Genomic DNA, 17364 nt, shown 5'->3' on the forward strand with positions numbered 1-17364 from the left:
ACATGGGTGTCCTAAGTACCTTGGTGGGCAACTTATATTTATCCACGAATCCCCTTGAAATGTATGAATGCGATGCACCAGTATCAAAAAGAACTATTGCGGTAAATGACTTAACCAAAAACTTACCGATAACTACATCTGGCTGCTCTTCAACCTCCTCCACGTTCACGTGGTTCACTTGTCCCTTGTTGAATAGGTTGGGCTTCTTCCCAGAGTTTCCATTGTCATTCCCATTCTTTGCTTCAGAACACTTAGTGGCGTAGTGTCCAGTCTTCCCGCACTTGAAACAAGTAATGTGACTTAGATCCTTCTTGGCGGGTGTTGCTGGGTTAGAGCAGTTCTGATTGCTGCCTGCTCCATTCCCATTTCCATTCCTATGGCCATGATGGTTATGGAGAACTCCTCCATTATGGTTATGGCCTCCATGGTTATGGGTAAATCCTCCCGGGTTTGGGGTGAAACAGGGTTTCTGCTGAGCTCCTGAGTTGTACTTCCCTTGTCCATACTTCCTCTTGTGGCTCTCAATCTGTTGTTGCTTCCCTTCAATCATAAGAGCCTTATCTACCAACTCCTAGTAGTTGTTGAATGTTGCCACCATCAACTGCATGCTCATCTCATCATTCAGCCCTTCCATAAACTTCTCCTGCTTCGCGGCATCGGTGGCCACATCATCTAGAACATAGCGAGATAACTTACTAAACTCCTCCACGTACTGACCTACAGTACGATTCCCCTGGCGTAAGTTGCGAAACTCATGCTTTTTCATGCTCATAACTCCAGTTGAGACATGGGATGTGCGGAAAGCTTGCTGAAACTGCTCCCAAGTGACATTGGCTATGGGAAAAGTGGCTGTGTAATTCTCCCACCATGCAGCTGTCGGTCCATCCAATTGGTGTGTGGCAAAACGCACCTTCTCCGCATTTGTGCAACCGGCAGTGGTTAACTCCCTTCCAATCTTGCATAGCCAGTCATCGCAACTATGGGCTCGGTGCTACTAGAAAACACCGGCGGCTGTGACCTTAGAAAACGGGCTAAGTTGTCAACTGGTGGTGGTGGCAGAGGGTTGTTGTTATTGTTGTTGTTGTTGCCCTGATTCTCAACTAGCAATTGCATCAGTGTATTCTGCTGCTGGATCAACTGAGTGAGCTCCGGTGGGAAAGCAAATATGGGGTCACATCTCGGAGGCATCTGATGGGTTTAGAGGGGAGAGATTAGAATAGAATGAGGTCTAGTGAGAAAGCACTACCCATATGCACATGAGACAAACACAATCATATCATATCACACAATCAATCAAGCAAGGGCATACAGTCGATCTAACTATCGTTACAGTGCTCAGACTATTCTATATAAATGGGGGAACACTACTGATCATATGGTGGTCTACTAGAAATTTTGATCGGAGGAAGACTCCAAGATATCCGCTCCAGCTTCATCTTCATAGTCATCATCACAACCATCGGGGTCAGAGTCGGTGTCGTCGATGATGATGTAGTCTTCAGAACGAATCTCCTTAGGTTTGTCGTCTTCTCCTCCTGGTGTGGGGTCCCCCATGAAAACTCCTAGCTTCCTTGTCAGGTCGTCATTCATCTCCACAAGTATCGTCATTTCCTCCTCATATCCATTGCGTGTAGACTTAAGGTCCTCTTCTAGCTCTGCGATCCTGGTCATCGCCTTTTTCAAATCTATCATGCTTGCACATATCTGGTTCTCCTGGCGACGTATGTGATGGTTTAACTCCTGGATGAATGCTGCAATAGACCTATCCTTCCTGGTACTGATCATCTCCCATTGCTCATCTCGGCACCCACATATCTGGTAGATAGTGTCCTTCAGCTCATGTTTGTAGACTTCTCCAATACGACCTATAGCAATGTGGGTTGCCATACTCTTGCCTAGACTCTAGGTTGGTGCATCAAAGGAAAACTCTATGGATTTAGTGACTGGCGCAAATGTCCTTCTTGGAACTTGAACTTGAATCATCCAGCGCTCCTCTTCTGGTAAAGTGGTGGTGTAGGTCCCGGTGAAGCTTGGTATTCCGATGTTCAGGTACCTAGTGACTTCCTTCAAGTGTCGTCCAAAAGGGGTGTCTTCATCCAGTTGTGTAAACTTGTTCCTTGAGTCCGCCATCCTAAAGAGTAGAAAATGGAGAGGAGTCAGAAATGAGTAGAGAAGAGTGATCTATGGCTCATCTCAGTGGTCGTGTCCTACATTCAGCGTGTGCTCTGATACCATCTTGTAGCGACCCAACCTCAGACGGTCAAGTCTCTGTGCTTCAGTGTCATCCTTGGATCGGTAATGCTGACACACACAGTCTCGAAGGATTTATAACAGAGTAGCAATCACACACTTATTACATCGAATGTCTCAAAAGAGAACTTATTACAATAAATATGGCTTAAGGCCATCTAAATAAGATAACAATGGAAGGCTTGGAAGATAAAGCGAGTCCATCAACTCCAACGGCATAGCTGAGTGCATGACAAATGACCTACGGCATCTTACTCGTCGTCTGAAAAGTCTGCAACATGATATGTTGCAGCCCGAAACGGGTCAGCACATGGAATATGCTGGCAAAGTAACACAAGAGAGCAATGAACCGATAAATGCTATCACTACATGCATATATGGCTAGTGGAGGCTCTATGGTTATATTGTTTTGCAAAAAGCCAATTTTTCCCTACAACAAAGGAATATATTTTATTTAACTATCATGGTAGTTGAAACATCATTGAGAAGGTTCCTCCAACTCAATCCCAATTAAAGTAGTCATTAACATCCCAACAAATTAACTTTAGGGTGATGAGATCAAATCAATAATTCAAGTACCAAATACTCAAGATGTCCATAACCGGGGACACGGCTAACCATGATTAGTTTATACACTCTGCAGAGGTTTGCACACTTTTCCCCACAAGACTTGATCTGCTCCGTTCGATTTCTTGCACTACAGGGTGTTTGAGAAACGGATGACCGAGACACAGTCTTTCAGAAGCATTAACTCTTTACTCTGGGTGGACCGTTGCACCTACTTTCCCCTACATCTACTAGCCCACCACTGAAGGAGGTCACACAACCTACTCAACTATGCCAGAGCCCATAATGACTTGTGGCTACACACGGAAGTTGCTCGCGTGAATAATCTTATGACCCCTTTGAGCCTGGGTAGCGAACCGTAGGATGATCACACGGGTACTCCGGGATATCCTAGGACAACACTGGATTCTCCAGGTGCCCACATGCAATCCACCTAGATGTGTATTAAAGTTGCCACCTTAGGTTGAACCATTAATTAACAACTCACATCTTTCATGGATACACGCAAACCCAATCGACGTCTATGAGCATAGCATGGCAATATAAGCATAACGTAGAAGTAACTCCCAAGGGTTTGATAATAAAACAGGTAATAGGTTCTACCTCATCATCTACTTCCCAGACCCACATGTTAAGAGATCCTACTCATGCAATGTGTGAGGGTTGAAACTAATGCATAAAAAATGGGTGATAAAGGGGTATGATCAAAGTGTAACTTGCATTGCTGATGATCTGCAAATCCGAGAGACTCGTAGTAGCACGCTTCGCACTCCGGGTGTTCTATCGCAAACAAACAATAGCATACATAAGAAATCAAGAAAAGATTCACGGGGAAAACTCAAATAAGAAGATCTAACCAGAAAGTTCAACTGAAGAACTCCGGTTTGCAAAAAGAATCAAATCAAACGGAGCAACGAAACTCAAACTACGAAAGAAACAAGATCCATTTACTAGTCTAGACTAAAGTCATATTTTACAGTACTGAAATCTTGTTCAAGTTTGTTAAACAGAAATAGGGCTTCGAGACGAAGATCTAGGCGCTTGTTTCACCTGATTCGGGAAAACGAGCAAAAAGTTATACTGGAATGAAGATTTGGGCAGAAATCATGATCGAAAATAATGCGGAAAAACCCTGGAAAAAGAATCTGACGAACAGGCTAACGAACGAACGTTCGCTGTCTGCGGCTAACGGATGAACATCGTTCGTTAAGTCGAGCGAACGTTCGCTGACTAACTAAACCGAGAAAACCGAACCGATAAAAAAACGCCTCTAGGTTTTTTAAAAAACGGATTTTTTACCTAAGACCGAAAAACCGAAACGACAAGATCCGTAGGCGGCGGCTCCGGCGGGCTTACGCGGTGGCGCGGTGAGACGGGGTGCAGCACCGGGTGGCGGAACACAGCGCGGTGCTGTGGCTCGGCAGGCAGCGGCGGCGCGGGGCGAGGCTGGCGGCGCAGGGTGAGGAGGCGAGGGGGGCGGCGCGGCTTAAAAAGGGGGCCCCGGGGGCCTCGGCTTGCGCGAGGGGGCAGCGAGGCCGACCCGGACTCCTCCTCACTGGAGTCTGGCGTCCGCATGGGAGGGTGAGGCGGCGCGAGCGGGATGGGCCGACTTGGCTGCGGCCCGGCGCGGTCCGAATATTTTTTTTAAGATTTCCTCGAAAAAATCCTAATAAATAGAATAAACATCTAAAAAAACCAAAACAAATTTTCACCATCTAAATAAAATATTTAGAACATGATGAACATTTTTTGGCCCTAAAGTGCAATTTTGAAAAAATGCATATTTTTCTAATTCAAATAAAATAACCATAAAAGTCAAAATAAAATATTTATTTGATTTTAATATTTTTCCTACAATATTTCATTTATTTTGGAGAAGTCACTTTATCTGCTCTCATATATTTTTATTATGAAATATTTTCGGAGAGAAAAATAATTAAAATCAAATGATCCTATTTTCAAAATTTGAGAAAACTCAAATATGAAAATATCGAAATTCCCAACTCTCTCTGTGGGTCCTTGAGTTGCTTAGAATTTCGAGGATCGCGAGGCAAAAATGCAATAAAATATGATATGCATGAATGACCTATGTATAACATTCCAAATTGAAATTTTGGGATGTTACAAAACCCCATCTTTTTATCCTCGATGGCAAACAATACAATGCATGTCGTTTCCCCTACTGTCACTGGGATCGAGCACCGCAAGATTGAACCCAAAGCTAAGCACTCCTCCCATTGCAAGAACGATCAATCTAGTAGGCCAAACCAAACTGATAATTCGAAGAGACTTGCAAAGAAAACCAATCATACATAAAAGAATTCAGAGAAGATTCAAATATTGTTCATAGATAATCTTGATCATAAACCCACAATTCATCGGATCTCGACAAACACACCACAAAAGAAGATTACATCGTATAGATGTCCAAGAGAATCGAGGAGAACTCTGTATTGAGATCCAAAGAGAGAGAAGAAGCCATCTAGCTAATAACTATGGACCCGAAGGTCTGAGGTAAACTACTCACACATCATCGGAGGGGCTATGGTGTTGATGTAGAAGCCCTCAGTGATCAATGCCCCCACCGGCGGAGCGCCGGAAAAGGCCCCAAGATGGGATCTCATGGGTACAGAAGGTTGCGGCGATGGAATTAGGTTTTCGTGGTGCCCCTAATGTTTTCAGGGTACGTAGGTATATATAGGAGGAGGAAGTAGGTCGGTGGATCCACAAGGGGCCCACGAGGGTGGAGGGCGCCCCCCTGCCTCGCCGCCTCCTCGTTGATTGCTTGACGTCCAACCAAGTCCTCTGGATCATGTTTGTTCCAAAAATCACGCTCTCGAAGGTTTCATTCTGTTTGGACTCCGTTTGATATTCTTTTTCTGCAAAACACTGAAATAGGCAAAAAAAATAGCAATTTGGGCTGGGCCTCCGGTTAACAGGTTAGTCCCAAATATAGTATAAAAGTGTATAAATAAGCCCATTAAACATCCAAAACAGAATATATAATAGCATGGAACAATCAAAAATTATAGATACGTTGGAGACGTATCAAGCATCCCCAAGATTAATTCCAGCTCATCCTCGAGTAGGTAAATGATAAAAATAGAATTTTTTATGTGGAATGCTTCCTAACATATTTTTCAATGTAATTTTTCTTTATTGTGGCATGAATGTTCTTACCCGAAAGATTCAAGATAAAAGTTTAATATTGACATAAAAATAATAATACTTCAAGCATACTAACTAAGCAACCATGTCTTCTCAAAATAACATGGCCAAAGAAAGTTATCCCTACAAAATCATATAGTCTGGCTATGCTCTATCTTCATCACACAAAATATTAAATCATGCACAACCCCGATGACAAGCCAAGCAATTGTTTCATACCTTTGGTGTTCTCAAACTTTTTCAACTTTCACGCAATACATGAGTGTGAGCCATGGACATAGCACTATGCGTGGAATAGAATGGTGGTTGTGAGAAGAAAAAAAGGAGAAGATAGTCTCACATCAACTAGGCGTATCAACGGGCTATGGAGATGCCCATCAATAGATATCAATGTGAGTGAGTAGGGATTTCCATGCAACAGATGCATTAGAGCTATAAGTGTATGACAGCTCAACAAAAGAAACTAAGTGGGTGTGCATCCAACTTGCTTGCTCACGAAGACCTAGGGCAATTTGAGGAAGCCCATCATGGGAATATACAAGCCAAGTTCTATAATGTAAAATTCCCACTAGTTTATGAAAGTGACAACATAGGAGACTCTCTATCATGAAGATCATGGTGCTACTTTGAAGCACAAGTGTGGAAAAAGGATAGTAACATTGTCCCTTCTCTCTTTTTCTCTCATTTTTTTATTTGGGCCTTCTTTCTTTTTTTCTTTTCGCCTCTTTTCTCACCATTTTTTTATTTTTCGTCCGGAGTCTCATCCCGACTTGTGGGGGAATCATAGTCTCCATCATCCTTTCCTCACTGGGACAATGCTCTAATAATGATGATCATCACACTTCTTTTTACTTACAACTAAAGAATTACAACTCAATACTTAGAACAAAATATGACTCTATGTGAATGCATGGTCCTGCTGTCAGAGGCTTAGACCCACTGTTTGGCCCATTTTGCATATGGGGAAATGAGATGTCCATGAATATCAGTCAAGTCAAGAAACTCAGAAAGATTGTTAGGATGAAGAAACTTGCGACGGATAACAACAAGATCTTTGTTTGCACAATGAAGAAGACATCAGTCAACTATAGGATTGTACCAACTCTTTTACCTTGTTTTTACCCCTTGCGCCATTTCAAAATTTACAACAGCAATTTATGCATAGCTTTGTTTTCAGTACTTTTTAAAGAAGTTCACCGATGATTACCTCTGAAACCACCTGCATGGTTAAGAGGTGAGGAAGGTATTCATTCAACACCCACGGTACAATATTGAAGTCTTGCTGAAGAGGATGAAGGTTGGGCGGGCAATTATCCATATCCACTGGCCTAAAGTTGCAAGGACATTCAACATCACTGAAGGCTCAATATTTGCCTTCCGCTTCTGCAGTTTCCCAGATGAGATTCATCTGTCTATTTACCATGTATGATGCTACTTTCCAAAGGTTTTAGATGTTGTATGTGAAACTTGGTGCTGTTGTGTAATGGCGTAACTGAGTGCCAAAGCTATCTAATGTAATTCGATTATGAAATCCTGGTTGCTTTTATACAGATATGAAATATCTGGCGTGTTTTATAAGAAATATCAGTTTGATTAGTACATGGATTATCAATAATAGGTTAATTACCCTGCTTATTGGGGTTTTCTACTGCAGACGGTTACTCAGACAGTACAGTGGGCGATGAATTCAAACAACCCGCACGGTTTCTAGAAAGTAGGCGTGTTCGATCAACTAACAATCACACACGGCTTCTGGCAGCGAACTATTTGCGTTAGGCCACCTTGCACAAACATTTCCACACAGAGAACTGTGTGTGATATACATACAAAGGGAAACGTTTTCCCTGGATTGACTGTGTGGGATGTACATAAGAACAGAAACGAATTCCTTTGATTGACTGTGTGTGATATACATACCTACGGAAATGTTTGTCTGGGATTGACCGTGTGGGGTGTACATACCTATGGAAATGATTTTCTTGGATTACCGTGTGGGATGTACATACCTACGGAAATGATTGGGTTTCGATGCCTCGCTCGATCGCACACATCCCCGGCCTGGATCCCAGGAGGGCATATCCCCGACGATTTCTAGGTCGTGTGGGAAGGACACCCTATCGCAAACACTCACTTGGCGACGATTCCAAATGCCATCACGGGAAGGGGTTAAAAACCGTTTGTTTAGCACGTCGCTATACCAGTGATCGTTTGTATTGTGTGTATCCCTCTCTATCTCTCTTATCTCACCCCAAAACCCTTGGAACCTGATGAATGGAGATGAACTCACATTTCCGAGACCGATAAGTCAATTGGAGACGGATTGATGGATTCAGAACATGGAAGATCACATGAAGAATAACACTATAGCCAAAAAGGATATGGCCCAGCATGCTCTTTAGTGCTTTGAAAAGGGTGCTGCTACTTGGTGGAGGATGTAGCAAACCATCAATGGATGGCAAGGAGTAACCACTGGGAAAGAATTTTACTTCACTCTGCTAAAGTCTCAGCTTGTGTCCAAGAAATTGAAGCCTTATGGAAATGATATGAAGAGACCTTGTGCATGCAAGCTCTGTGGAGAAATAGGACACAACCATAAAGAACACAAGGATGAATGCCCTCATTGTGAAGAAAGTCACCCAGCTAAAGAATGCCTAACTAGGCAGATTACTTGTTTCTTGTGTGAAGGGACTACCCACTACCCTGCTCAGTGTCACATTTACCCCATGGTACAAAGAACCATCCAGCAGAAGAAAGAAACAAGGAAAGGGGCCATCATGGAAATTTTAGAAGAACCTGTGATGAAGGAAGATGCCAAGGACATACACACAAAAAAGAAACATAACCAAACCATGCACCAAGTCATGCTATTCATGTGGAGAAGAAGGACACATCTCCCAGAACTGTCTGAATGGGGATCTAGTAGAACTCCCGACAAAGGAAGTAGAGTATGACCCACAAGAGATATAAGCCCTGATCAGAACGGAAAGGGCCAGGAAGAGAAATAGATTGGATTCCAGGAACAACCCAATTTATACGAAGAAGGACCTGAGTCATATCACATGTTTCAGGTGCAAAGATTCAGGGCACTACTTCAGCGGTTGCCCAAAAAGGAAGCTAAGGACCCAAGGAGGCTATGAAATCACAAGGAAACCACGAGCCTTGTCAGAAGTAATATGTTTCTGCTGAAATGAAGCAGTGCACCTTACCAGAGACTGTCCCAATGAGGATATTCGTGTGGAATAGTTGAGTCCATGAGAAAGATAGTAATAGTAGTGGGAACATTTATTTTTGTATTCAGGTGTTGAGTTGAGGCATGTAATGAGAAATGCAGAAGATTGTAGTAATTTGAGAATCAATAAAGTTAGCATCGTTGGTACTGATTTGGATTTTATGAGTTGTTACTCTATGAAGAAAGATTTTGACCATTTTCGAGGATATGAGAAATATGGTCTATGGAAGAATTTGTGCATTTCAAGGGTGGTAGTACCCTGTGAGGACACTTGACCCCTGGAAAAGATAATGATATTCCACAAAGTTGACTTCGGACAAAATAAGGACGAGTTTTATCTCGATATGTGGGATACCCCAAGTATATGAAGAGATGAAGTGCTATTGGATATAAAGGAGGTATAATGTTGGTGATATGGAGCAATTTTAACTCCATGATGAGTCTGAGTAATCACGTCTTAGTTTGGTACCAATAGAAGGAAGGGAGACAGAACAATTGGATGGAGTTAAGAATGCTAAGGAAGATGGAGGTTGAAATATTGATCAGTTAGAACCCGAATGGTGGGTTCAAGGTTTACAAGTTATGAGATGGGCCATAACCCACAGGCTCCAGGACCTGCCAAGAAGCAAGCACACTCTTGCTAAAGGGAAAAACCCTGGAAGAAGATACGACTTTACCAACAGATGATCTTATAGGAGTAACGTAAAACCTGAGAATTCTGAAGGAACGGTAGATGTTTGTTTGGCTTGCAGAATCAATGGATTTTCCGAACCTAGTTCGTCGACAAGAGAAATTTTGCAATGCTTGAGAGGATGACCGAGTGTTAGAATGCGAGATTCGCTAAACCTTATACAGGGTAATGATTTGGGTGCGGGATGGATTGATCACCATGCCGACTTACTCTTATTATTCGCCTCTGCTATATGGTATGGTAAATCTGAGTGACTTACGCATAGTAGAGAGGGATGACGATATCAAAAACCTTGTTTGAACCTTAGAATGGTATGACAAATTTCCCTTATATAAGGCAGTTGTTGCCAACTGTAGGTCATACGGTGAGAATGAAGCCCAGACCCATTTCCTGCAAGAGAAACCATAAATTGATGACCACCATGAGATATCGATAGTTGTTTAGTATTGGCGCCAGACCTGTCAGCTAAGAAAACCAGTCTTGGAAGAAACTTACCAAGATGAAAGGACACAAGAATTGAAAAAAGAAAAAGGGTTATGCCACTACCGGAAGAGCCCAGAGAAGGAATTATTCTGAATATCTGAAAAGTTGACACTGCCAACAATAAGGATGGAGTACATGAGTTTTGATGGAGCCGTAACATGCTTCTAAGGGTGGTAGCACCCCAGACCCCCCTGTGACGATCAATGGATTTTGAGAAGACCCCCGAACCTAACCTATTTCTTGCAAGCCTCTCCGAATCGCGAGGACGAGATTCATTTTTAGGGTGGTAGTTTTGTAACATCCCAAAATTCTAAATTTTGGAACGTTATATTAAATAAATACTTTTGGTTGGTTGTTTGATTGTGGTATGTTTGCTAGTGTGGAATTGAGTGAAATTTGAAAACTTTTTTTAAAATTGAATGAGAGAGAATAAAAGGACTTTCCCAAACTTTCATCTTGCATTTATGATCTCCATGAATTCAAATTCATTTCATCACAAAACCCTAGAGAGAAGATGACATGACTTCTTCCATTTAAAATGAAAAGGGTTTTTGAAAATATTAGAATTTCATTTGGAAATATTTCAAATTCAGAAACTTTATGCGACTCAATGATTTTCATGAGAGAAGATAAAATGACTTCTTCAAAACATATGAAATATGAGTTGGAAGTTTAAAAGAAATCAAATTTAAAGTCCCTTTGAAGGTACTTTAAAAATCATTTTTCAATTTGGAGTTATTTGGTTTTATTCAATTTATTTTTCTCCAAAAATAAAATATATGGAAATTAGGGTAAAATGATTCCCTACGGTAGAAAATTGGAGAGAAATAAATTTGAAATAATTTTGGTATTTTTAAAATTATTTTTATGGGGTTTTATTGAACCAGTAGCACTCTTTGCTTTATTTGAATTTTTCTGGATTTTATTTGACGCTAGAAAAATGTTCATACGGTAGAAAATATTTTTCTGAATTTTTGATATATTATATGCCTATAGTATTTTTTTAATATCGTTTTTATATTTATTTTTTTGTCTGTAAAATTATTTAAAAAAAGATCTCTTACGTCGACTGGACCAGCCCAGCTCCAGCCAGGCCCAGCCCAAATACAATCGTCACCGACCCCAGGGCGGAGTCCGCCCTGGGTACGCCGCCGCTCACCGCCGTACGTTGCCCGGACTCCCCTCGCTGTCATGCCTCCTCCCCCACGCCACCTTGGCCCCCCTCCTTAAATACCTCGCCCCGCTGTCTCTCTCTCTCCTCCCTCGAGCTTCGATGCCGCCGCCCCTCGCCTCGCGCCGCCGTCATACTATCACCGCCGCACCACCGCCGCCTCCTGCAGCACGCCGCCGCCTGCTTGCGCCCCGCACCGTCGCTGGAGCCCGAACTGCCGCCGTAGCCTGATCCGCCGTCGCCGCCGATCTGCTAAACGCCGCCGCCGGTCTTCGACGGAAAACTGCCCCGAACTGGTAATAAAATCGCCCGGTCTGGTTTATTTTTTTAGGTTTTCTTCGATTTTTCTTTTAAAGCTGATTTATTATTTAGTGAATGTTTTCTGTTTAGCTGTGTTTAGCGAATGTGTTCATTTTATATAGTTTCGTAATGAAAGTTCATTATTTAGTCTTTTTCTTTTTCTTTTTCTGTTAGTGTTAGTCAGGACCTATCCGCAATTATTTATTTTGCAGTTTAGCCCCTAGACTTCGATCTAGCACTACTTTTTGCTGGGTGGTCCAAATCCAGCGAAACCTACGCCCACTTCTTCGTTATGATCCCCTCCGTCCAGATAACCAACTTAAACATATTTTTGAAAATTTAAAATTTGATTCCAAACATATTTGAATTCAAACTTCTTTTGTTCATAACTCGAGTTTTATAACTCCGATTTAGTTGCTTTTCTTGCTAATTGAAACTCTTGACCTAAACTTTCTAATAAGACCAAATCCACCCAATTTTGGTACTGTTAGAAACTATTTTCTGTTGCAAGAGTTAATTTCTTGTTTTCGAAGTTCTCCGAGATCTTTTCTTCGATTCTTTTGCATGACTGCATATGTATGCAATTGCTTGCTCACGATAGATTGAACGGAGTGTGAGGAGTAGAACTATCAGGAGTTATGAGTGTGAATCATCTTCATCAACAGTACAAGGCAAGTTCATATTTTGATCATATCTCTTTATTACCCAGTTTTTATGCATTAGTCTCAACCCTCAAACATTGCATGAGTAGAATTGTGAACATGTGGTTATGGGAAGTAGTTGCTGAGGTAAGAATCTATTATCCTTTTATCAACCCAGGGAATATATGATATGCTCATATTACTTTGCTATGCTCGTCGACGTGGATTGGTATGTGAGATTCATGAAAGTTGCGAGAGTGATATTAACTAAGGGAAACTTAAGGTGGCTACTTTAATACACATCTGGGTGGATTGGTTGGGGCACCCTGGGGATATACCAGTGGCTTGCTTGGACACCTGGGGATATACCAGTGTCCTAGGAGATCCCGGGGTACCCGTGTGATCCTCTTATGGAATGCCACCCAGGCTCAAAGGGATCATAAGATTATTCATGCTAGAAACTTCCATGTGCAGCCACAAGCCATTATGGGCTCTGGCATAGTTAAGTGAGTTGTGGGAAACCTTTCAATGATGGGCTAGCAGATGTAGGGGAATTGTAGATGTACCAGCCTATCTATCAGTTAAGAGGACCTCTTCGGAAAGACTGTGTCTCGGTCATCCATTTCTCAAACATCATGTAGTGCGATAAATACGACGGGGGAGATCGAGTCTTGTGGGGAAAAGTGTGCAAACCTCTGCATACTATATAAACTAATCATGATTAGTCGTGTCCTCGGTTATGGACATCTTGAGTATCTGGTACTTGAATTATTGTGTTGATCTCATCACTTTACTTAATGAACTAGAGGATACCCCGCACGTTGTTGCGGGAATATTATGCAACACATTTCAATGTGATTCATTGTAAGAAACATGAATATTTGAAGCAATAATATAAAAGGCTAAAACTAAAAATACATATAATTTATTATGTTTGATTACTATATAAATGTAAAATGTATAAATAGCATAATAGAATGAAAATTCTCATGTCCATTTGCATGTTGAGATGTGTCTTTTTTCATGCATATTTCATGATCAAGTGGCATGCTTGCATGTTAAAAGACATATGATAGTGGGGGTGGACTTTTTCTCATGCATGTTGTGTGATGATGTGGCATGCTTGCTGTAACACCCCGGTTGTAACTTTCCCAATTTGTACTCCAACTCTTGCCGTTTCCGGCATTAAGTTATTTTATTTTCTCGGGTCCGGGTCTTTGTCTCCGTGTGTTGTTGTCGCTTTCATGCATCTCATATCATGTCATCATGTGCATTGCATTTGCATACGTGTTCATCTCATGCATTCGAGCATTTTCCCCGTTGTCCGTTTTGCATTCCGGCGCTTCGTTCTCCTCCGGTGGTCCTTTCTAGCTTTCTTTCGTCTGTGGGGATTAAACATTTCCGGATTGGACCGAGACTTGCCAAGCGGCCTTGGTTATTACCGGTAGACCGCCTGTCAATTTCCGTACCATTTGGACTTCGTTTGATACTCCAACAGTTAACCGAGGGACCGAAAAGGCCTCGTGTGTGTTGCAGCCCAACACCCCTCCAATTTGGCCCAAAACCCACCAAAACCCTCTCCATCATCTAGAGCGTTCGATCATGATCACGTGGCCAAAAACCGCACCTCATTTGGACTCTCCTAGCTCCCTCTATGCCTATATATACCTCCCCCCATTCCAAATCTCGGATCCCCTCTTCAAACCCTAAAAAAAATCCGTCTCCACCGCCGCCGGACGTGTCCGGACGGAGCCGGACAACGTCCGACCCAGCCGCTGCTGCCACATGGCGCTCCGTCATTCGCCCGCCGTCTCGGCCCACATCGCCACCCCGCCGACCCGCTGGGGCCCGGATCGGGCCCTCCAGGCCCGGGAAGCCACCGCGGCCACCCGGGGGCACCCGAAACCCGCCCCGCCACGCGCCACATCGCCGGCCGCCATGCGCCGCCGGCGACGACATCGCCTCTCCTCTCCTCGCCTCGCCTCGCCGCCACCCCGCGCCTTGCCAGAGCGCGCGCCGCCGCCGCCCTTGCCGCGGATCCGGTCGGGCCAGATCCGGCCGTCCCCGACCTCCCCGGCCATCCTCCGGCGCCGCCCCGCCACCACATCACCGGCGAAGACACCGGCGTCGCCGTTGACCTCAAACCCTAGATCCAGAGGTCGAATTCTACTAAGTCCCCGATTTTTTCCAGTTTCAAGTGCCTATGTTCATCATGCCATAACTTTGCATCCGTAGTTACGTTTTGGGCATATAGCATATCAAAATGTTCATCTCAGAGAGTACATCATTCCATTACATTACATCATTTTCATTTGAGTTCATCTTATTGCCCGAAATGCTGTTAGAAGAGGGCTACTTGAGATAATTGTCAGATCTGCTACTCCATTTAGCTTTTTGTCATTTTTGCCATGATTATTGTGTGCATGATATGCCCATGAGCTCTACATATGTTTTGTTAAGGGTTTTGTCATCTTTCTAGAGGTGCAACCCATATATTTTTGTGATGTGTGTGGTGACTAGCACAAGCTTGCAAAGTGGTGCACTTGGTAGTGGGGATTTCAGAGACTTAGCATTTCCACTAAGTCCTTGAGCTGTTTATCTCATATGGCCATATGTTCATGTTGTTACCTAGTGATCCGTGCCTCTTTTGAGGATGATCGATAAGGATGTTTTGTTATTCTTGTAGTGCTCTATCCATCCATGCCTTTGTTTGCATTTATGGAGCACCCTATCTTGAGTCAATCAAGCTCTACTTTTGCTACTTTGTGAATTTGGACAGATTGTCAACTTGTTTGCAATTTTGCCAATGATGTTGTAGTTGATCCGTGCATTCTATGCTATTGTTCTTGCCATGTATAGCTTGCATTTTGTGTATTCTTGATGGGTGTATGCTTACCTTATCATGACTTGCACCGTAGTGAGTGCATCGAGCTCGTAAACATGCCTACTTGATATCTGTTTTCAGCATGCTCTAGTTTTCACTAAGTCTGAGAACTGTTTATGTTTTTGCCATGTTCACATGCTTGCAATTGTATTTTATGATCCCTTTTGGCTCAAGGTCACTAAGGGACTTTTGTTAAGCTCTTTGAGTAGCTCCATGCCATGCTTTACTTTGCCATGTTCAGGTCCTGTAACATGTAGTTTTGTTGCTCCGAAGAGTGCTATCTGATCTGAAATTCCAGACAAGTGTTAATTTCACTAAGTCTGAAATCTGTTTGTCATATGCATTTTTGCCATGCTTGTTTGAACCTGTTAATGGATGAATTGGCCGTAGCTCAGTGCTAGACTTTTGTTAAGCATCTTGAATGCATACCTGCCATGTATTTTTATGCCATATTTGGGTGCTGTAGCATGTTCATCTCATTGTATTTAGATGACTACTTGCTGTAAATCGCAGAGCGTTGTCGTATTTGAATCGCTTGCCATTTCCAAACCGTAACTCCGATTCCGGCGTTCTTTATATCGTTTTCAAGCGATTTCATCTCATCTTTCCAGTGGCACACTTGTATTTCCAAGTTGAGGCCAGGCTCTTGCATTTCCTGTCACATCTTGCATATGCATCCCGCATCGCATCCCGCATAGCATACCATCATTGTAGCATATTGTTTGAGTCTTGCACGTGGTTGATTGTGTCCTTGTTGCTTGTTTGTCTTGTTTGAGTAGAGCCGGGAGACGAGTTCGGTAACGAGGAGCCCGTTGAGTTTACTTTAGAGGATCCAGTCAACTCTGACAACTGTGCAGGCAAGATGATCATACCCTCGAAATCACTACTATCTTTGCTATGCTAGTTTGCTCGCTCTTTTGCTATGCCAATGCTACGATGCCTACCACTTGCTTTCAAGCCTCCCAAATTTCCATGTCAAACCTCTAACCCACCATGTCCTAGCAAACCGTTGATTGGCTATGTTACCGCTTTGCTCAGCCCCGCTTATAGCGTTGCCAGTTGCAGGTGAAGATTGAAGGCCGTTCCTTGTTGGAACATTTATTTACTTGTTGGGATATCATTATATTGTCTTGTTATCTTAATGCATCTATACACTTGGTAAAGGGTGGAAGGCTCGGCCTCTCGCCTAGTGTTTTGTTCCACTCTTGCCGCCCTAGTTTCCGTCATATCGATGTTATGTTCCCGGATTTTGCGTTCCTTACGCGGTTGGGTTATAATGGGAACCCCTTGATAGTTCGCCTTGATTAAAGCTTTTCCAGCAATGCCCAACCTTGGTTTTACCATTTTACACCTAGCCTCTTTTTCCCTTGGGTTTCCGGAGCCCGAGGGTCATCTTATTCTTAACCCCCGCCCCCCCCGGGCCAGTGCTCCTCTGAGTGTTGGTCCAACCTAGAGCCCCTTGCAGCGCCACCTCGGGGAAACTCGAGGGCTAGTTTTAGTTGTACGGATTGCTTATCCGATTGTGCCCTGAGAAAGAGATATGTGCAGCTCCTATCGGGATTTGTCGGCACATTCGGGCGGTGTTGCTGGTCTTGTTTTAACCTGTCGAAGTGTCTTGAAGAACCGAGATACCGAGTCTGATCGGAACGTCTCAGGAGGAGGTCTATTCATTCGTTGACCGTGAGAGCTTGTCATGGGCTAAGTTAGGACTCCCCTGCAGGGATTTGAACTTTCGAAAGCCGTGCCCGCGGTTATGGGCAGATGGGAATTTGTTAATATCCGGTTGTAGATAACTTGAACCTTAACTTAATTAAAATGAATCAACTGAGTGTGTTACCATGATGGCCTCTTCTCCGCGAGTCCGGGAAGTGGACACGGTGTTGGAGTAATGTTTGCGCAGGTTGCCCTCTAGTTTCTCGCTCGCGCTTTGCCTCCTCTTCTCGCTCTCTTTTGCAAATAAGTTAGCCACCATATTTGCTA

The sequence above is a fragment of the Triticum dicoccoides genome, chromosome 3A, assembly GCF_002162155.2.
Source record: "Triticum dicoccoides isolate Atlit2015 ecotype Zavitan chromosome 3A, WEW_v2.0, whole genome shotgun sequence".
Classification (NCBI taxonomy): Eukaryota; Viridiplantae; Streptophyta; class Magnoliopsida; order Poales; family Poaceae; genus Triticum; species Triticum dicoccoides.